The sequence below is a fragment of the Oncorhynchus kisutch genome, linkage group LG4 (genome assembly GCF_002021735.2).
Source record: "Oncorhynchus kisutch isolate 150728-3 linkage group LG4, Okis_V2, whole genome shotgun sequence".
Classification (NCBI taxonomy): Eukaryota; Metazoa; Chordata; class Actinopteri; order Salmoniformes; family Salmonidae; genus Oncorhynchus; species Oncorhynchus kisutch.
Window position 1 is genome coordinate 3,623,788 of NC_034177.2, and position 22,595 is coordinate 3,646,382.

The window sequence follows — 22,595 nt, forward strand, 5'->3', positions numbered from 1 at the left end:
GCCTTTGTTTAACCTACATAACATTCTAACCTCCTCATATAGTATACCATACACCAATAGTCTATTAATTACATCTAGAAATAGTCTATGAAAAAAATAGATTTGCCCCACGGTTTTCCTTTATGGTTTCACCATCAACAGCTGTAATATCAGTTAAGTCTGAGAAATCCCTTTATAACACTTGGTGACAACAGCTAATGTATGAGGGGGCTTTATAAAATACAATACCACGTCTGGTAATTGAATGCTTGATCAAATACAGTCCTTTACTACCCACCTGCAATTCAGACAACAGTTGCTGCAATATGTCCAAGCATGTACTTAAGCATTAATGTAGCAGCGTATACCAGGCAGGTTATCTGGACATTAGCAGAATTCATCCTTATTTCTTTAAAGGTCTTTGGTTTGCACGTGTCTGGTAAATATTTAAGCCGATGCTGAGTGTGTGTCTGTGTGTACATGGAAAGGGGCGGGTATTGCGACTGCGTGTGTGTGTGTGTGTGTACGCTTGTGTATGCCTGTTTGTGTGAGGGGTGTGTGCTGGTCAGGTGTATGAGCCATGCTACCTGCCAGCTGTCTGGGGGACCCCTGTCCCTGTCCCCTGCCCGCTGTCCCCAGTCCCTTATCCCCTTCCTAATCAGGGTTAGCTCTGAGAGAAGAGATGCATTGTTCTCCTCACAGCAGACATGACCAGGAGGAGAGGAGAAGAGGAGGTGACAGCCCTGCCATCTGCTGTATGGGAGCCCCTCCTCCACCATCATCATCACAAATGGCACCCTATTCGCTATGTAGTGCACTACTTTTGACCCTATTCCCTATGTAGTGCACTACTTTAGACCAGGACCCATAGGGAGTAGGGTGCCATTTGGGACACTGGCCAGGACTAACCAACACCAACCCCCTAGTCCTAGATGCCCTGCATTCTTCACACACATGCTGCTTAGGGGGATGCTGCCTAGGCCCTAGGATCAGCTGGCCTGACTGAGAGAGGGGGATGCTGCCTAGGCCCTAGAATCAGATGGCCTGACTGAGAGAGGGGGATGCTGCCTAGGCCCTAGGATCAGCTGGCCTGACTGAGAGAGGGGGATACTGCCTAGGCCCTAGAATCAGATGGCCTGACTGAGAGAGGGGGATGCTGCCTAGGCCCTAGGATCAGCTGGCCTGGCTGAGAGAGGGGGATGTAGCTGAGAGGGGGATGCTGCCTAGGCCCTAGGATCAGCTGGCCTGGCTGAGAGAGGGGGATGCTGCCTAGGCCCTAGGATCAGCTGGCCTGGCTGAGAGAGGGGGATGTGGCTGAGAGGGGGATGCTGCCTAGGCCCTAGGAACAGCTGGCCTGGCTGAGAGATGGGGATGCTGCCTAGGCCCTAGGATCAGCTGGCCTGGCTGAGAGAAGGGGGCTGCTGCCTAGGCCCTAGGATCAGCTGGCCTAGCTGAGAGAAGGGGGATGCTGCCTAGGCCCTAGGATCAGCTGGCCTGGTTACGAAGGGGATGCTGCCTAGGCCCTAGGAACAGCTGACCTGGCTGAGAGAAGGGGGATGCTGGTGGCTGATAAAGGGAGAAACATGCCTCTAAAATATATAGAGACACCTGGAGGCATCTGATTTTCAGTTATAGACTATGTACTTTTAGCCAGGATTTGTCTTTAGAGTGATTGTGTTTATGACAAGCCTCAACTTGCGGACTCTAGATCCTTATCTCGTCTGAAACACCCAGACATCATCTCCTTGTGTATTTATATCCTGGTTCATTTGGATGGCAGTTGAGGGCCAACTGTTGTTGCAACGTACATTCTTTCAGCCTGTATCAAATGAAATGTTATTGGTCCTGCACACATATGATGTTATCGCAGGTGTTGTGACATGCTCATGTTTCTCGCTCCAACAGTGCATCAATACCTAGCTAACAACACAAAAGAATATACACTCGTGCAGGTAATCTAGTGGTTAGAGCGTTGGGTCAGTAACTGGCAGGTTGCTGGATCGAATCCCCGAGCTGACAAGGTAGAAATCTGTCGTTCTGCCCCCTGAACAAGGCCGTTAACCCACTGTTCCCTGGGTACCGTGGATGTGTGGGAAGACAAGACAAAACAAATGGAAAATGAAAGGTGGATTGGCGATGGCTAGAAGACCGGCCGTCGACCGCCGAAGACCGTCGACCGCCAAACGTTGTCCCGAACAAGGAGAGGGACCGACTTCGGAGGAAGTTGTGACAGAACCAATTTAACAAATATACTGCATGTGCTTATAGTGCCCTATCAACTTAAGTCTTAAACCTTAAATGGTTGAGCATTTTCCCATGTTTTTTTGGTCTGTTTTGCCCTGTAGTCACTGCCAGCCTGTGTTAATGCTTCGAACGTACAAAGCTCTCCCTCGCCCTCCATTTTGCAAATCTGACCATACATCTATCCTCCTGATTCATGCTTAGAAGCAGAAACTAAACGTAAGGTACCAGTGACTCGCTCAATACTGAAATGGTCAGAGGACGCAGATGCTAAGCTACAGGACTGTTTTGCTAGCACAGACTGGAATATGTTCCAGGACTCATCCGATGACATCAGAACCTGTGATCGACCTGGACAGACGACCACCCCCATCGGAACCTGTTATTTAATGGGCCATAGAGCCTGGCTTAATCTCTGTCAACTACCTGGACAGGCCATTAGAACCATTAGAACCTGTCAACTACCTGGACAGGCCATTAGAACCATCAGAACCTGTCAACTACCTGGACAGGCCATTAGAACCATCAGAACCTGTCAACTACCTTGAAAGGCCATTAGAACCATCAGAACCTGTCAACTACCTGGACAGGCCACTAGAACCATCTCAACCCGTTAATTCATGGGCCATTGGGCCTGGCTTAATCTCTGTCAACCTAGAAGTAAAATGAATTTCTGTGTTCGTTATCTCGCGCATCCTGTTAAATTCTGGCAGATTCTCTCAGCCTACAAACTAAATCTGCCCACGGGAGATTAGGCCTGGTTTAGGCCTGGTTTAGACCTGGTTTAGGCCTGTTTTAGGCCTGTTTTAGGCCTGGTTTGACTGAGGCAGTAGCATCACAATGCAGTCTATGAACATTGTGGGTGTGACCGGCCTTGTGTTGGGAGGTGGAACACACCAGGCCAAGTACTCCACTCTCTTTGTTTCACTGCTACAGGAGGAAGTGGACACATTCCTGACATTACCATGTCCATGGGGGCTACCACTAACACCCCCCCCCACCCCCCAGCCTCTGTTTTCTGCTGATGAAACCGGCCAAGAGAGGGGGAAGAGGAGAGATGGGGGAGGGGAGGGGGAGGGGAAGAGGAGAGAGAGCAAGGGGAAGAGGTGGGGGAAGAGGGGAGAGAGTGGAAGAGGAGAGAGAGAGGGGAAGGGGGGAGAGGGGGAGGGGAAGGGGAGGGGGAAGAGGAGGGAGAGAGAGGGGAAGGGGAGGGGGAAGAGGGGGAGAGAGTGTGGAAGGAGAGGAGGAAGAGGAGGGAGAGAGAGGGGAGGAGGAAGAGGGGGAGAGAGTGTGGAAGGAGAGGAGGAAGAGGAGGGAGAGAGAGGGGAGGAGGAAGAGGGGGGAGAGAGTGTGGAAGCGGAGGGGGAGAGGAGAGAGGGGAGGGGGAGAGAGTGTGGAAGTGGAGGGGGAGAGAGAGGGGAGGGGGAGAGAGTGTGGAAGTGGAGGGGGAAGATGGGGAGAGAGAGGGGAGGGGGAAGAGGGGGAGAGAGTGTGGAAGCGGAGGGGGAGAGAGAGGGGAGGGGGAGAGAGTGTGGAAGTGGAGGGGGAAGATGGGGAGAGAGAGGGGAGGGGGAGAAATCATGAGAAAACGAAAATATAATTACTTGACAAATTGGAAAGTATTAACTGAAAACAGAGCGAACTAGAATGCTATTTGGCCCTACACAGAGAGTACACCGTGGCAGAATACCTGACCACTGTGACTGACCCAAACTTAAGGAAAGATTTGACTATGTACAGACTCAGTGAGCATATAGCCTTGCTATGAAGAAAGGCCGCCATAGGCAGACCTGGCAATGAGGTGGAAACTGAGATGCACTTCCTAACCTCCTGCCAAACGTATGACCATATTAGAGACACATATTTCCCTCAGATTACACAGATCCACAAAGAATTTGAAAACAAACACAATTTTAATAAACTCCCATATCTACTGGGTGGAATTCCACAGTGTGACATCACAGCAGCAAGATGTGTGACCTGTTGCCACAAGAAAAGGGCAACCAGTGAAGAACAAACACCACTGTAAATACAACCCATATTTATGTTTATTTATTTTCCCTTTTGTACTTGAACTATTTTCACATAATATGACATTTGAAATGTCTTTATTATTTTGGAACTTCTGTGAGTGTAATGTTTACTGTTCATTTTTATTGTTTATTTCACTTTTGCTTATTGTCTACTTCACTTGCTTTGGCAACGTACACATATGTTCCCCATGGTAATAAAGCCCCTTGAATTGAATTGAGAGAGAGGAAGAGGAGGAGAAAGGAAGGGGAGGGGGTAGATGGGGGAGAAGGGGAGGAGGGGGTGGGAGAGAGGGAAGAGGTGGGAGAGAGAGGGAAAGAGGGGGAGAGAGAGAGGAAGGGGAGGGGGCAGAGGTGGGAGAGAGGGAAAGGGGAAATTGGGGAGAGAGGGGGGAAGAGGAGGGGGGAGTGGGGGAGAGAGAGAGGGGAAGAAGAGGGTGAAAAGGGGGAGAGAGAGGGGAAGAGGAGGAGAGAGGAAGGGGATGGGGTAGATGGGGGAGAGAGAGAAGGAGGGGGTGGGTGAGAGGTGGGGGAGAGAGGGGAAGATTAAAAACCCACAGATTCTTGTCATTTCTACCACATTAAGATGCTGAATAAAAGGGCTGTGATGGAAGAGAAACACCTCATTGTAACTTGTCAGAGGGCCACAGGACACACAGGACACACTAGGAAACACCTCATTGTAACTTGTCGGAGGGCCACAGGACACACTAGGAAACACCTAATTGTAACTAGTCGGAGGGCCACAGGACACACTAGGAAACACCTCATTGTAACTTGTCGGAGGGCCACAGGACACACTAGGAAACACCTCATTGTAACTTGTCGGAGGGCCACAGGACACACTTTTATTTATTTATTTATTTTATTTTACCTTTATTTAACCAGGTAGGCAAGTTGAGAACAAGTTCTCATTTACAATTGCGACCTGGCCAAGATAAAGCAAAGCAGTTCGACAGATAAAACGACACAGAGTTACACATGGAGTAAAAACAAACATACAGTCAATAATGCAGTATAAACAAGTCTATATACAATGTGAGCAAATGAGGTGAGAAGGGAGGTAAAGGCAAAAAAAGGCCATGATGGCAAAGTAAATACAATATAGCAAGTAAAATACTGGAATGGTAGTTTTGCAATGGAAGAATGTGCAAAGTAGAAATAAAAAAATAATGGGGTGCAAAGGAGCAAAATAAATAAATAAATACAAATTAAATACAGTTGGGAAAGAGGTAGTTGTTTGGGCTAAATTATAGGTGGGCTATGTACAGGTGCAGTAATCTGTGAGCTGCTCTGACAGTTGGTGCTTAAAGCTAGTGAGGGAGATAAGTGTTTCCAGTTTCAGAGATTTTTGTAGTTCGTTCCAGTCATTGGCAGCAGAGAACTGGAAGGAGAGGCGGCCAAAGAAAGAATTGGTCTTGGGGGTGACTAGAGAGATATACCTGCTGGAGCGTGTGCTACAGGTGGGAGATGCTATGGTGACCAGCGAGCTGAGATAAGGGGGGACTTTACCTAGCAGGGTCTTGTAGATGACATGGAGCCAGTGGGTTTGGCGACGAGTATGAAGCGAGGGCCAGCCAACGAGAGCGTACAGGTCGCAATGGTGGGTAGTATATGGGGCTTTGGTGATAAAACGGATTGCACTGTGATAGACTGCATCCAATTTGTTGAGTAGGGTATTTGAGGCTATTTTGTAAATGACATCGCCAAAGTCGAGGATTGGTAGGATGGTCAGTTTTACAAGGGTATGTTTGGCAGCATGAGTGAAGGATGCTTTGTTGCGAAATAGGAAGCCAATTCTAGATTTAACTTTGGATTGGAGATGTTTGATATGGGTCTGGAAGGAGAGTTTACAGTCTAACCAGACACCTAAGTATTTGTAGTTGTCCACGTATTCTAAGTCAGAGCCGTCCAGAGTAGTGATGTTGGACAGGCGGGTAGGTGCAGGTAGCGATCGGTTGAAGAGCATGCATTTAGTTTTACTTGTATTTAAGAGCAATTGGAGGCCACGGAAGGAGAGTTGTATGGCATTGAAGCTTGCCTGGAGGGTTGTTAACACAGTGTCCAAAGAAGGGCCGGAAGTATACAGAATGGTGTCGTCTGCGTAGAGGTGGATCAGGGACTCACCAGCAGCAAGAGCGACCTCATTGATGTATACAGAGAAGAGAGTCGGTCCAAGAATTGAACCCTGTGGCACCCCCATAGAGACTGCCAGAGGTCCGGACAGCAGACCCTCCGACTTGACACACTGAACTCTATCAGAGAAGTAGTTGGTGAACCAGGCGAGGCAATCATTTGAGAAACCAAGGCTGTCGAGTCTGCCGATGAGGATATGGTGATTGACAGAGTCGAAAGCCTTGGCCAGATCAATGAATACGGCTGCACAGTAATGTTTCTTATCGATGAGGACACTAGGAAACACCTCATTGTAACTGGTCGGAGGGCCACAGGACACACTAGGAAACACCTCATTGTAACTTGTCGGAGGGCCACAGGACACACTAGGAAACAGATCTCAACAAATAACATCTTGCTATCAGGACTATGTTAAACTGTTAGAGCTGAGCAGCATTTACTCACGTCCGTCTGTGTTGTAACAGCTAGTGGTTCTACAGCTCCTGCCGTCTTTCGTGCCGACTCAGGGCATTCCACTCTCAGCCATAAAGTTCAAACAAGCCCTTTCAAAGAAAAGCCTAAAGAGCAAAAGAGAAACTCCTCCTGTGTGGGTATATCATTAACCAATGGGTCAGGGATACACAAGGGACATACATTTACACTGAGGGACATTCTCTCTTTTATTGACTTGTAGCATCAGGTCTGTCCTCAACTGAATTAACCCAAGCCAGGATACTACGTTAGAAAATAACTGAATTAACCCAAACCAGGATACTAGGTTAGAAAATAACTGAATTAACCCAAACCAGGATACTAGGTTAGAAAATAACTGAATTAACCCAAACCAGGATACTAGGTTAGAAAATAACTGAATTAACCCAAACCAGGATACTAGATTAGAAAATAACTGAATTAACCCAAGCCAGGATACTAGGTTAGAAAATAACTGAATGAACCCAAACCAGGATACTAGGTTAGAAAATAACTGAATGAACCCAAACCAGGATACTAGGTTAGAAAATAACTGAATGAACCCAAACCAGGATACTAGATTAGAAAATAACTGAATTAACCCAAACCAGGATACTAGATTAGAAAATAACTGAATTAACCCAAGCCAGGATATTAGGTTAGAAAATAACTGAATGAACCCAAACCAGGATACTAGGTTAGAAAATAACTGAATGAACCCAAACCAGGATACTAGATTAGAAAATAACTGAATTAACCCAAACCAGGATACTAGATTAGAAAATAACTGAATTAACCCAAACCAGGATACTAGATTAGAAAATAACTGAATTAACCCAAGCCAGGATACTAGGTTAGAAAATAACTGAATTAACCCAAGCCAGGATACTAGGTTAGAAAATAACTGAATTAACCCAAACCAGGATACTAGATTAGAAAATAACTGAATTAACCCAAGCCAGGATACTAGGTTAGAAAATAACTGAATTAACCCAAACCAGGATACTGGGTTAGAAAATAACTGAATTAACCCAAACCAGGATACTAGGTTAGAAAATAACTGAATTAACCCAAACCAGGATACTAGGTTAGAAAATAACTGAATTAACCCAAACCAGGATACTAGGTTAGAAAATAACTGAATTAACCCAAACCAGGATACTAGGTTAGAAAATAACTGAATTAACCCAAACCAGGATACTAGATTAGAAAATAACTGAATTAACCCAAACCAGGATACTAGATTAGAAAATAACTGAATTAACCCAAACCAAGATACTAGGTTAGAAAATAACTGAATTAACCCAAACCAGGATACTAGATTAGAAAATAACTGAATTAACCCAAACCAGGATACTAGATTAGAAAATAACTGAATTAACCCAAACCAGGATACTAGATTAGAAAATAACTGAATTAACCCAAACCAGGATACTAGGTTAGAAAATAACTGAATGAACCCAAACCAGGATACTAGGTTAGAAAATAACTGAATTAACCCAAACCAGGATACTAGGTTAGAAAATAACTGAATTAACCCAAACCAGGATAATAGGTTAGAAAATAACTGAATTAACCCAAACCAGGATACTAGGTTAGAAAATAACTGAATTAACCCAAACCAGGATACTAGGTTAGAAAATAACTGAATTAACCCAAACCAGGATACTAGATTAGAAAATAACTGAATTAGCTCAAACCAGGATACTAGATTAGAAAATAACTGAATTAACCCAAACCAGGATACTAGATTAGAAAATAACTGAATTAACCCAAACCAGGATACTAGGTTAGAAAATAACTGAATTAACCCAAACCAGGATACTAGGTTAGAAAATAACTGAATTAACCCAAACCAGGATACTAGGTTAGAAAATAACTGAATTAACCCAAACCAGGATACTAGGTTAGAAAATAACTGAATTAACCCAAACCAGGATACTAGGTTAGAAAATAACTGAATTAACCCAACCAGGATACTAGGTTAGAAAATAACTGAATTAACCCAAGCCAGGATACTAGGTTAGAAAATAACTGAATTAACCCAAACCAGGATACTAGGTTAGAAAATAACTGAATTAACCCAAGCCAGGATACTAGGTTAGAAAATAACTGAATTAACCCAAACCAGGATACTAGGTTAGAAAATAACTGAATTAACCCAAAACAGGATACTAGGTTAGAAAATAACTGAATTAACCCAAAACAGGATACTAGGTTAGAAAATAACTGAATTAACCCCAAACCAGGATACTAGGTTAGAAAATAACTGAATTAACCCAAGCCAGGATACTAGGTTAGAAAATAACTGAATTAACCCAAACCAGGATACTAGGTTAGAAAATAACTGAATTAACCCAAGCCAGGATACTAGGTTAGAAAATAACTGAATTAACCCAAACCAGGATACTAGATTAGAAAATAACTGAATTAACCCAAGCCAGGATACTAGGTTAGAAAATAACTGAATTAACCCAAACCAGGATACTAGGTTAGAAAATAACTGAATTAACCCAAACCAGGATACTAGGTTAGAAAATAACTGAATTAACCCAAACCAGGATACTAGGTTAGAAAATAACTGAATTAACCCAAACCAGGATACTAGGTTAGAAAATAACTGAATTAACCCAAACCAGGATACTAGGTTAGAAAATAACTGAATTAACCCAAACCAGGATACTAGGTTAGAAAATAACTGAATTAACCCAAACCAGGATACTAGGTTAGAAAATAACTGAATTAACCCAAACCAGGATACTAGGTTAGAAAATAACTGAATTAACCCAAACCAGGATACTAGATTAGAAAATAACTGAATTAACCCAAACCAGGATACTAGATTAGAAAATAACTGAATTAACCCAAACCAAGATACTAGGTTAGAAAATAACTGAATTAACCCAAACCAGGATACTAGATTAGAAAATAACTGAATTAACCCAAACCAGGATACTAGATTAGAAAATAACTGAATTAACCCAAACCAGGATACTAGATTAGAAAATAACTGAATTAATCCAAACCAGGATACTAGGTTAGAAAATAACTGAATGAACCCAAACCAAGATACTAGATTAGAAAATAACTGAATTAACCCAAACCAGGATACTAGATTTGAAAAGAAGTGACGTAACCTATTTCTCAAACTTTTCTCTGGCTGCTGTCAGTCACAGTGTGCATCCAAAATGGCACCCTGTTCCCTCTCCTTCTCCCCTTCTTCCCCCTCTTTCCCCTCCTTCTCCTTCCTTCCCCTCCTTCGACAGCTGTGGGTTCTTAGGTGACCGTTCAGAATGTAGGATTGTCTGTGACCGTCCATACAGCTGAATGGCTCCTCCTCCTCCTCTTCTTCTCTTCCACAGCATCAGACCAGCTGGACCTCACCCTACCAGGTGTAAGACCAAACACAGCAAATGTACTCTTTATTGTATCGCTTTGGTACTATTTTCACAAGTAGTATGTGGTCAAATTTCACAACTATTAGTACAAAACCCTATTTCATATCATCAAAATGGCAGTAAAAAAAAAAAAGAACTTTAAACACATTTTATGTTGACTAAAAGTACAACACAATAAAATCACCCAGTAACTTTTTTTTCACCAAACATAATCAGTGTTTCATCAAGAAGCCTTTCATGTAAAGTCATTTCCTTTCACAATTCAATTCTCAAAAACCCAAAAAACTTTTCATATGATTCTCTTCTCATATGAAGGCTTTTGATACTGTTATCCATGAGGTTCTCATCACAAAATTGTCCAAGTTCAACTTTTCCCCTGATGCCTTGAGATGGAACTCAGTGTGTCAGAGTGAGCAATGAGCTGTCGCCCACTCTTAGCTATGATGTGGGCATGCCCCAAGGGTCAATACTGGGGCCCCTCCTGTTCAGCCTGTACATTAATGACCTGTCTTCTGTCTGTACTGGGTCTGTAGTTCAGCCTGTACATTAATGACCTGCCTTCTGTCTGTACTGGGTCTGTAGTTCAGCCTGTACATTAATGACCTGCCTTCTGTCTGTACTGGGTCTGTAGCTCAGCCTGTACATTAATGACCTGCCTTCTGTCTGTACTGGGTCTGTAGTTCAGCCTGTACATTAATGACCTGCCTTCTGTCTGTAGTTCAGCCTGTACATTAATGACCTGCCTTCTGTCTGTACTGGGTCTGTAGTTCAGCCTGTACATTAATGACCTGCCTTCTGTCTGTACTGTAGTTCAGCCTGTACATTAATGACCTGCCTTCTGTCTGTACTGGGTCTGTAGTTCAGCCTGTACATTAATGACCTGCCTTCTGTCTGTACTGGGTCTGTAGCTCAGCCTGTACATTAATGACCTGCCTTCTGTCTGTACTGGGTCTGTAGCTCAGCCTGTACATTAATGATCTGCCTTCTGTCTGTACTGGGTCTGTAGCTCAGCCTGTACATTAATGACCTGCCTTCTGTCTGTACTGGGTCTGTAGTTCAGCCTGTACATTAATGACCTGCCTTCTGTCTGTACTGGGTCTGTAGTTCAGCCTGTACATTAGTACAGTTCAAATGTATGCAGATGATACAGTGATATATGTGCAAAGAGCAAACAACAAGCTGCACCAGAAGTCACTACTGTAATGGTCCAGGTTACATAGTGACTCACTACTGTAATGGTCCAGGTTACATAGTGACTCACTACTGTAATGGTCCAGGTTACATAGTGACTCACTACTGTAATGGTCCAGGTTACATAGTGACTCAGTGACTCACTACTGTAATGGTCCAGGTTACATAGTGACTCACTACTGTAATGGTCCAGGTTACATAGTCACTCACTACTGTAATGGTCCAGGTTACATAGTGACTCACTACTGTAATGGTCCAGGTTACATAGTGACTCAGTGACTCACTACTGTAATGGTCCAGGTTACATAGTGACTCACTACTGTAATGGTCCAGGTTACATAGTGACTCACTACTGTAATGGTCCAGGTTACATAGTGACTCACTACTGTAATGGTCCAGGTTACATAGTGACTTACTACTGTAATGGTCCAGGTTACATAGTGACTCACTACTGTAATGGTCCAGGTTACATAGTCACTCACTACTGTAATGGTCCAGGTTACATAGTGACTCACTACTGTAATGGTCCAGGTTACATAGTGACTCAGTGACTCACTACTGTAATGGTCCAGGTTACATAGTGACTCACTACTGTAATGGTCCAGGTTACATAGTGACTCGCTACTGTAATGGTCCAGGTTACATAGTGACTCACTACTGTAATGGTCCAGGTTACATAGTGACTCACTACTGTAATGGTCCAGGTTACATAGTGACTCAGTGACTCACTACTGTAATGGTCCAGGTTACAAAGTGGCTCAGTGACTCACTACTGTAATGGTCCAGGTTACAAAGTGACTCAGTGACTCACTACTGTAATGGTCCAGGTTACAAAGAGGCTCAGTGACTCACTACTGTAATGGTCCAGGTTACATAGAGGCTCAGTGACTCACTACTGTAATGGTCCAGGTTACATAGTGACTCAGTGACACTACTGTAATGGTCCAGGTTACATAGTGACTCACTACTGTAGTGGTCCAGGTTACATAGTGACTCAGTGACTCACTACTGTAATGGTCCAGGTTACAAAGTGGCTCAGTGACTCACTACTGTAATGGTCCAGGTTACAAAGTGGCTCAGTGACTCACTACTGTAATGGTCCAGGTTACAAAGTGGCTCAGTGACTCACTACTGTAATGGTCCAGGTTCCAAAGTGGCTCAGTGACTCACTACTGTAATGGTCCAGGTTACAAAGTGGCTCAGTGACTCACTACTGTAATGGTCCAGGTTACAAAGTGGCTCAGTGACTCACTACTGTAATGGTCCAGGTTACAAAGTGGCTCAGTGACTCACTACTGTAATGGTCCAGGTTACAAAGTGACTCAGTGACTCACTACGGTAATGGTCCAGGTTACAAAGAGGCTCAGTGACTCACTACTGTAATGGTCCAGGTTACAAAGTGGCTCAGTGACTCACTACTGTAGTGGTCCAGGTTACAAAGTGGCTCAGTGACTCACTACTGTAATGGTCCAGGTTACAAAGAGGCTCAGTGACTCACTACTGTAATGGTCCAGGTTACAAAGAGGCTCAGTGTCTCGTGTTTGCATCTCAATGTGAAAAAAACTGTTTGCATGTTCTTCACAAAGAGGGCAACAGATGCTACTGAGCCAGATGTCTATGTGTCAGGGGAGAAGCTCCAGGTGGTATCTGATTTTAAGTACCTTGGCATCATACTTGATTCCAACCTCTCTTTTAAAAAGCATGTGAAAAAGGTAATTCAAATAACCAAATTCAACCTAGCTAATTTCCGATTTATACGAAATTGTTTGACTACAGAGGTAGCAAAACTGTACATCAAATCTATGATACTCCCCCACTTAACATACTGCTTGACTAGTTGGGCCCAAGCTTGCTGTACAACATTAAAACCTATTCAGTCTGTCTACAAACAGGCTCTCAAAGTGCTTGATAGGAAGCCCAATAGCCATCATCACTGTTACTTCCTCAGAAAGCATGATCTCCTGAGTTGGGAAAATCTTGTGCAATACACCGACGCATGTCTTGTATTCAAGATCCTAAACGGCCTGGCTCCCCCTCCACTCAGTACTTCTGTTAAACAGAAAACCCAAACATATGGCAACAGATCCACAAGGTCTGCCATGAGAGGTGACTGTATAGTTCCCTTAAGGAAAAGCACCTTTAGTAAATCTGCATTCTCTGTGAGAGCTTCCCATGTCTGGAATACACTGCCATCAGACACACATAACTGCACCACATATCACACTTTCACAAAATGCTTGAAGACACGGCTAAAGAGCAATCAGATGTGTGATCATAATTCCTGGCTGTGTGTTGCCACTCCATGTTGTCTGTATCTTGTGAGGTGTGGAAACACTTTGTTGCTTTTATGAATTTTGTCTTGTTGCTTTTTGTCCTATGTTGCTCTGTCTGTATGCTACGTCTTGCTTGTTCTATGTTGCTCTGTCTGTATGCTACATCTTGCTTGTTCTATGTTGCTCTGTCTGTATGCTATGTCTTGCTTGTCTGTCCTATGTTGCTATTGTCTATATTGTAATTGTTTTTAATAACCTGCCCAGGGACTGCGGTTGAAAAATGAGCCTGTAAAAATCGAATAAACTCAAACTCAATTTGTTTAAATACATTTGACCAATCATCACTTAGTCGAACTGAGCTTTAATGGTTAATCACTTAACTGTTTGGTAAACCTATAGACTTTAAATTGGTTTGTCTAGAACTAAAACTACAGAAATGAAGTGTGTGTTTTATTAAGTAGAAACCTATAAATGACACGTAGTGTATGATACATGACAACCATACATAATGACTACTCGTTTTGATCATTGATGTCACATACAGATGACACCTGTTGATGACCAGACGGCATTTCACTGGGAGAAATAGAAAAAACACTCTCAAAGATGAAACTATGATTCGATTGATTTATGATCGGCAGTTTCTGATAACTACGGTTATGCGATGGGAAGTTGATAGATGTAGAAGATGCTGTTTGACCTAAAACATTTACAGGTGTAGTTAAGTGGACTGTCTTTCTGTTATGTTATCAGAGCAACAATTGAATAGTCAGAAAGCATAACTATTCTGGGCTACCTCTTTTTATTGGTCACATACACATATTGAGCAGATGTGATTGGTCACATACACATATTGAGCAGATGTGATTGGTCACATACACATATTTAGAAGATGTGATTGGTCACATACACATATTGAGCAGATGTGATTGGTCACATACACATATTGAGCAGATGTGATTGGTCACATACACATATTGAGCAGATGTGATTGGTCACATACACATATTGAGCAGATGTGATTGGTCACATACACATATTGAGCAGATGTGATTGGTCACATACACATATTGAGCAGATGTGATTGGTCACATACACATATTGAGCAGATGTGATTGGTCACATACACATATTGAGCAGATGTGATTGGTCACATACACATATTTAGAAGATGTGATTGGTCACATACACATATTGAGCAGATGTGATTGGTCACATACACATATTGAGCAGATGTGATTGGTCACATACACATATTGAGCAGATGTGATTGGTCACATACACATATTTAGAAGATGTGATTGGTCACATACACATATTGAGCAGATGTGATTGGTCACATACACATATTGAGCAGATGTGATTGGTCACATACACATATTGAGCAGATGTGATTGGTCACATACACATATTGAGCAGATGTGATTGGTCACATACACATATTGAGCAGATGTGATTGGTCACATACACATATTGAGCAGATGTGATTGGTCACATACACATATTGAGCAGATGTGATTGGTCACATACACATATTGAGCAGATGTGATTGGTCACATACACATATTTAGAAGATGTGATTGGTCACATACACATATTGAGCAGATGTGATTGGTCACATACACATATTGAGCAGATGTGATTGGTCACATACACATATTGAGCAGATGTGATTGGTCACATACACATATTGAGCAGATGTGATTGGTCACATACACATATTGAGCAGATGTGATTGGTCACATACACATATTGAGCAGATGTGATTGGTCACATACACATATTGAGCAGATGTGATTGGTCACATACACATATTGAGCAGATGTGATTGGTCACATACACATATTTAGCAGGTGTTACTGTGGGTGTACCAAAATGCAACCTGAGCAACAATGGAACAATCTGAAAGCACAAGTATTCTTGATTTCTGAAAACGAAGCCATTTGATGGAAAGTTGATATAAAATATGTAGCCTGGTAGAGGAGCTTTACAGAATATGCTGTTCAGAGTAGAAATACATGAAACGTTCACAATTACATTTTCAAGTGGAAAATGTCATCTAGGCTCCCTCTGAAATGTTTATCAGAGCAACAATGGAACAATCTGGGAGCCTGGATGGAAAGGTACAGTAGCTGTTTCAGTCCTTGGGTCAGTTCTTGGGTCAGTCCTTGGGTCAGTGCTTGGGTCAGTCCTTGGGTCTTTGTTTGGGTCTGTCCTTGGGTCAGTCCTTGGGTCAGTGCTTGGGTCAGTGTTTGGGTCAGTCCTTGGGTCAGTCCTTGGGTCAGTCTTTGCATCAGTGTTTGGGTCAGTCCTTGGGTCAGTCTTTGCGTCAGTGTTTGGTTCAGTCCATGGGTCAGTATTTGGGTCAGTCCTTGGGTCAGTGTTTGGGTCAGTCCTTGGGTCAGTGTTTGGGTCAGTCCTTAGGTCCGTTTTTGGGTCAGTCCTCGTGTCAGTCCTCATGTCAGTCCTCATGTCAGTCCTCGTGTTAGTCCTTGTGTCAGTCCTCATGTCAGTCCTTGTGTCAGTCCTCGTGTCAGTCCTCATGTCAGTCCTCATGTCAGTCCTTAATTCAGTCCTTGTGTCAGTCCTCATGTCAGTCCTTGTGTCAGTCCTCATGTCAGTCCTTAATTCAGTCGTGTCAGTCCTCATGTCAGTCCTTGTGTCATGAGGACTGACATGAGGCCAGTGTTGACATGAGGACTGACACGAGGACTGACATGAGGACTGACATGAGGACTGACATGAGGCCAGTGTTGATATGAGGACTGACATGAGGACTGACATGAGGACTGACATGAGGCCAGTGTTGATATGAGGACTGACATGAGGCCAGTGTTGATATGAGGACTGACATGAGGCCAGTGTTGATATGAGGACTGACATGAGGCCAGTGTTGATATGAGGACTGACATGAGGCCAGTGTTGATATGAGGACTGACATGAGGCCAGTGTTGATATGAGGACTGACATGAGGCCAGTGTTGATATGAGGACTGACATGAGGCCAGTGTTGATATGAGGACTGACATGAGGCCAGTGTTGATATGAGGACTGACATGAGGCCAGTGTTGATATGAGGACTGACATGAGGCCAGTGTTGATATGAGGACTGACATGAGGACTGACATGAAGACTGACATGAGGCCAGTGTTGATATGAGGACTGACATGAGGATTGACATGAAGACTGACATGAGGACTGACACGAGGACTGACATGAAGACTGACATGAGGACTGATATGACGCCAGTATTGATATGAGGACTGACATGAGGCCAGTGTTGATATGAGGACTGACATGAGGCCAGTGTTGATATGAGGACTGACATGAGGACTGACATGAAGACTGACATGAGGACTGACATGACGCCAGTGTTACAGAAAACTATTTAAAGGTTCCAAGTTCAATTTCACCATCTCAGGAAAATAAACAACTTTCGTTTGGCCCACCACATCATTCCTTCGTGATTATTTAATGAGATCTCATTTGTTGGCAGTTTCTATTCAGATGTTGTTGAACCCTCGTCCAGCATCATGTTGTGGAAACAACAGGTGATAAAACATATCAACACTTAAATGTGCTCTTATTTATCGTTCCATTATTAGACATGATCTCTTATTTATCATTCCATTATTAGACATGATCTCTTATTTATCGTTCCATTATTAGACATGATCTCTTATTTATCGTTCCATTATTAGACATGATCTCTTATTTATCGTTCCATTATTAGACATGATCTTAAGTTGAGCGTGAGCTTGTCAATTTGATTCATTTGTGAACATTCACAACAAATTATGAAAACAAAATGAGGGAAATTGTTCGGTTTTAACTTGCTCGAGGCAGAGGAGGTGTGTGTGTGTGTGTGTGTGTGTGTGTGTGTGTGTGTGCATGTGCTTTGCTTTAACAAAGAGAGGCACCATAACTCCTGGCCCAGGGGCACTGCAGGGCATTATAGTGGCAGATGCACCTGTCCTGTCAGCAAACCCCCCCCTATCACCATATGGCTGGTCTGTCTGTAGAGAGAGATATTACCCCCAGAGGTCCATAAACACACCCCTCCTTGCACACATACAAAAGAAACAGACACACACACACACACACAGAAAATAAATCACTAGTCTAGTAACTAGAAACTAAATCAGTCTTCTAGACACTAGAAACTAAACCAGTCTTCTAGACACTAGAAACTAAATCACTAGTCGAGTAACTAGAAACTAAATCCCTCTTATAGACACTAGTAACTAAATCCCTCTTATAGACACTAGAAACTAAATCCCTCTTATAGACACTAGAAACTAAATCCCTCTTCTAGACATTAGAAACTAAATCGCTAGTCTAGTAACTAGAAACGAAATCCCTCTTATAGACACTAGAAACTAAATCCCTCTTCTAGACACTAGAAACTAAACCAGTCTTCTAGACCCTAGAAACTAAATCACTAGTCTAGTAACTAGAAACTAAATCCCTCTTCTAGACACTATAAACTAAATCACTAGTCTAGTAACTAGAAACTAAATCCCTCTTATAGACACTAGTAACTAAATCCCTCTTATAGACACTAGAAACTAAATCACTCTTCTAGATACTAGAAACTAAATCCCTCTTCTAGACACTAGAAACTAAATCCCTCTTCTAGATACTAGAAACTAAATCCCTCTTCTAGACACTATAAACTAAATCACTAGTCTAGTAACTAGAAACTAAATCCCTCTTATAGACACTAGTAACTAAATCCCTCTTATAGACACTAGAAACTAAATCACTCTTCTAGATACTAGAAACTAAATCCCTCTTCTAGACACTAGAAACTAAATCCCTCTTCTAGATACTAGAAACTAAATCCCTCTTATAGACACTAGAAACTAAACCAGTCTTCTAGACCCTAGAAACTAAATCACTAGTCTAGTAACTAGAAACTAAATCCCTCTTATAGACACTAGAAACTAAATCACTCTTCTAGACACTAGAAACTGAATCCCTCTTATAGACACTAGAAACTAAATCCCTCTTATAGACACTAGAAACTAAATCCCTCTTATAGACACTAGAAACTAAATCTCTAGCCTTCTACCATATGACATACTGAACAATGGAGCTGAGGTCACGTGTGCGTGCCTGCGTGTACGCCTTAATAGCTCTCTTTTCTCCTCCACCTCACCCCATCCATCCAGCCAAGGGCCAGCGCTAGGAGCAGATGGCTGGGAAGAACCAAGGCGTTGTCCCAGATAAAGACATCTATCTCCTAAACCATGCTGACCGGATCTGATCATCAGCCATTGAAATAAGATGCTTGTCTCTGCCTGCAGCCTAGTGACAACAAGAGGGCAGGTGGTGGAGGAAGAAGGGGGGGGGGTACATACCTCACAAAGCCCCAGTTTAGTGGAAAGAAGGAATGCTTCAGGTAGTAGCTATCATGTTAGAAAAACTCATTTCAAAGCAAAACATTTGAAAAAGTACTGTGATGTAGAGGGTGGTAATTCTCAACAACAAAAAACATCACATGATTTGAACTTCATCACCCTTCTGTTGCATCACTAAAACATTTATGCTTCCCGAGAACATCTGAAATACAGTTGAAGTCGGAAGTTTACATACACCTTAGCCAAATACAATTAAACTCAGTTTCACAATTCCTGACATTTAATCAGAGTAAAAATTCCTTGTCTTAGGTCAGTTAGGATCACCACTTTATTTTAAGAATGTGAAATGTCAGAATGATAGTAGAGAGAATTATTTAATTCAGCTTCAATTTCTTTCATCACATTCCCAGTTAGACAGAAGTTTACATACACTCAATTAGTATTTGGTAGCATTGCCTATAAATTGTTTAACTTGGGTCAAACGTTTCGGGTTGCCTTCCACAAGCTTCCCACAAAAAGTTGGGTGAATTTTGTCCCATTCCTCCTGACAGAGCTGGTGTAGCTGAGTCAGGTTTGTAGGTCTCCTTGCTCGCACACACTTTTTGAGTTCTGCCCACAAACTTTCTATAGGCTTGAGATCAGGGCTTTGTGATGGCCACTCCATGCCTTGACGGTGTTGTCCTTAAGCCATTTTGCCACAACTTTGGAAGTATGCTTGGGGTCATTGTCCACATGGAAGACCCATTTGCCACCAAGCTTTAAATTCCTGACTGATGTCTTGAGGTGTTGCGTCAATATATCTATAAGTCTTTGCTAGGTAAAGCCCTGCCTTATCTCAGCTCACTAGTCACCATAGCAGCACCCACCTGTAGCATGCGCTCCAGCAGGTATATTTCACTGGTCACCCCCAAAGCCAATTCCTCCTTCGGCCACCTTTCCTTCCATTTCTCTGCTGCCAATGACTGGAATGAACTGCAAAAATCACTGAAGCTGGAGACTCATATCTCCCTCACTAACTTTAAGCACCAGCTGTCAGAGCAGCTCACAGATCACTGCACCTGTACATAGCCCATCTGTAAATAGCCCATCCAACTACCTCATCCCCATACTGTTATTTATTTAAACTATTTTGCTTCTTTGCACCCCAGTATCTCTACTTGTACACTCGTCTTCTGCACATCTATCACTCCATTGTTTCTTTTCTAAATTGTAATTATTTCGCCACTATGGCCTGTTTATTGCCTTACCTCCCTTATCCTACCTCATTTGCACACACTGTATATATACTTTTTCTACTTTATTATTGACTGTACGTTTGTCAATGTGTAACTCTGTGTTGTTGTTTGTGTTGCACTGCTTTGCTTTATCTTGGCCAGGTCGCAGTTGTAAATGAGAACTTGTTCTCTACTAGCCTACCTGGTTAAATAAAGGTGTTCTCAACTAGCCTACCTGGTTAAATAAAGGTGTTCTCAACTAGCCTACCTGGTTAAATAAAGGTGTTCTCAACGAGCCTACCTGGTTAAATAAAGGTGTTCTCTACTAGCCTACCTGGTTAAATAAAGGTGTTCTCAACGAGCCTACCTGGTTAAATAAAGGTGTTCTCAACGAGCCTACCTGGTTAAATAAGGGGTGAAATAAAAAATAAAAAAATATCCACAAAATTTTCCCGCCTCATGATGCCATCTATTTTGTGAAGTGCACCTGCCCCTCCTGCAGCAAAGCACCCTCACAACATAATGCTGCCACCCCCGTGCTTCACGGTTGGGATGGTGTTCCCTCGGCTTGCAAGCCTCCCCCTTTTTCCTCCAAACATAACGATGGTCATTATTACCAAACAGTTATATTTGTGTTTCATCAGACCAGAGGACATTTCTCCAAAAAGTACGATCTTTGACCCCATGTGCAGTTTCAAACCATAGTATGGCTTTTTTATGGCAGTTTTGGAGCAGTGGTTTCTTCCTTGCTGAGCGGTCTTTCAGGTTATTTCGATATATAGGACTCGTTTTACTGTGGATATAGATACTTTTGTACCCGTTTCCTCCAGCATCTTCACAAGATCCTTTGCTGTTGTTCTGGGATTGATTTGCACTTTCACACCAAAGTACGTTCATCTCTAGGAGACAAAAGGCGTCTCCTTCCTGAGCGGTATGACGGCTGCGTGGTCCCATGGTGTTTATATTTGCATACTATTGTTTGTACAGATGAACGTGGTACCTTCAGGCGTTTGGAAATTGCTCCTAAGGATGAACCAGACTTGTGGAGGTCTACAATTGTTTGCTGAGATCTTCGCTGATTTCTTTTGATTTTCCCATTATGTCAAGCAAAGAGGCACCGAGTTTGAAGGTAGGCCTTGAAATACATCCACAGGTACACCTCCAATTGACACAAATGATGTCAGTTAGCCTATCAGAAGCTTCTAAAGCCATTACATCATTTTCTGGAATTTTCCAAGCTAAGGCACAGTCAGTTTAGTGTATGTAAACTTCTGACCCACTGGAATTGTGATACAGTGAATTATAAGTGAAATAATCTGTCTGTAAACAATTGTTGGAAAAATGACTTGTGTCATGGACAAAGTAGATGTCCTAACCGACTTGCCAAAACTATAGTTTGTTGACATAACATTTGTGGAGTGGTTTGAAAAACGAGTTTTAATGACTCCAACCTAAGTGTATGTAAACGTCCCACTTCAACTGTATCATCTCATGTATATCGAACAATCAAATCGTGATCCAAACAAAAGATAAAAAAGGACAAGCTTTAGAGATGATGACCGTGAAAGGCAGCAGACAAAGTGGGGAGTGTTTGTGTGTTTAAGGAGAGGTTGATGTTTTAGCTCTGGAAGACCAACAGGATTTCCCCTGAAAAACTGTCTGTCTGTCTGTCTAAATGAAATTGATTTGTCACATACACATGGTTAGCAGACGTTAATGCGAGTGTAGCGAAATGCTTGTGCTTCTAGTTCCGACAATGCAGTAATAACCAACGAGTAATCTAACCTAACAATTCCAAAACTACTACCTTATACACACAAGTGTAAAGGGATAAAGAATATGTACATAAAGATATATGAATGAGTGATGGTACAGAACAGCATAGGCAAGATGCAGTAGATGGTATAGAGTACAGTATATACATATGAGATGAGTAATGCAGGGTATGTAAACATTATATTAAGTAGCATTGTTTAAAGTGGCTAGTGATATATTTTACATCAATTCCCATCAATTCCCATTATTAAAGTGGCTGGAGTTGAGTCAGTGAGTTGGCAGCAGCCACTCAATGTTAGTGGTGGCTGTTTTAACAGTCTGATGGCCTTGAGATAGAAGCTGTTTTTCAGTCTCTCGGTCCCAGCTTTGATGCACCTGTACTGACTTCTGGATGATAGTGGGGTGAACAGGCAGTGGCTCGGGTGGTTGTTGTCCTTGTTGATCTTTATGGCCTTCCTGTGACATCGGGTGGTGTAGGTGTCCTGGAGGGCCCCGGTGATGCGTTGTGCAGACCTCACTACCCTCTGGAGAGCCTTGCGGTTGTG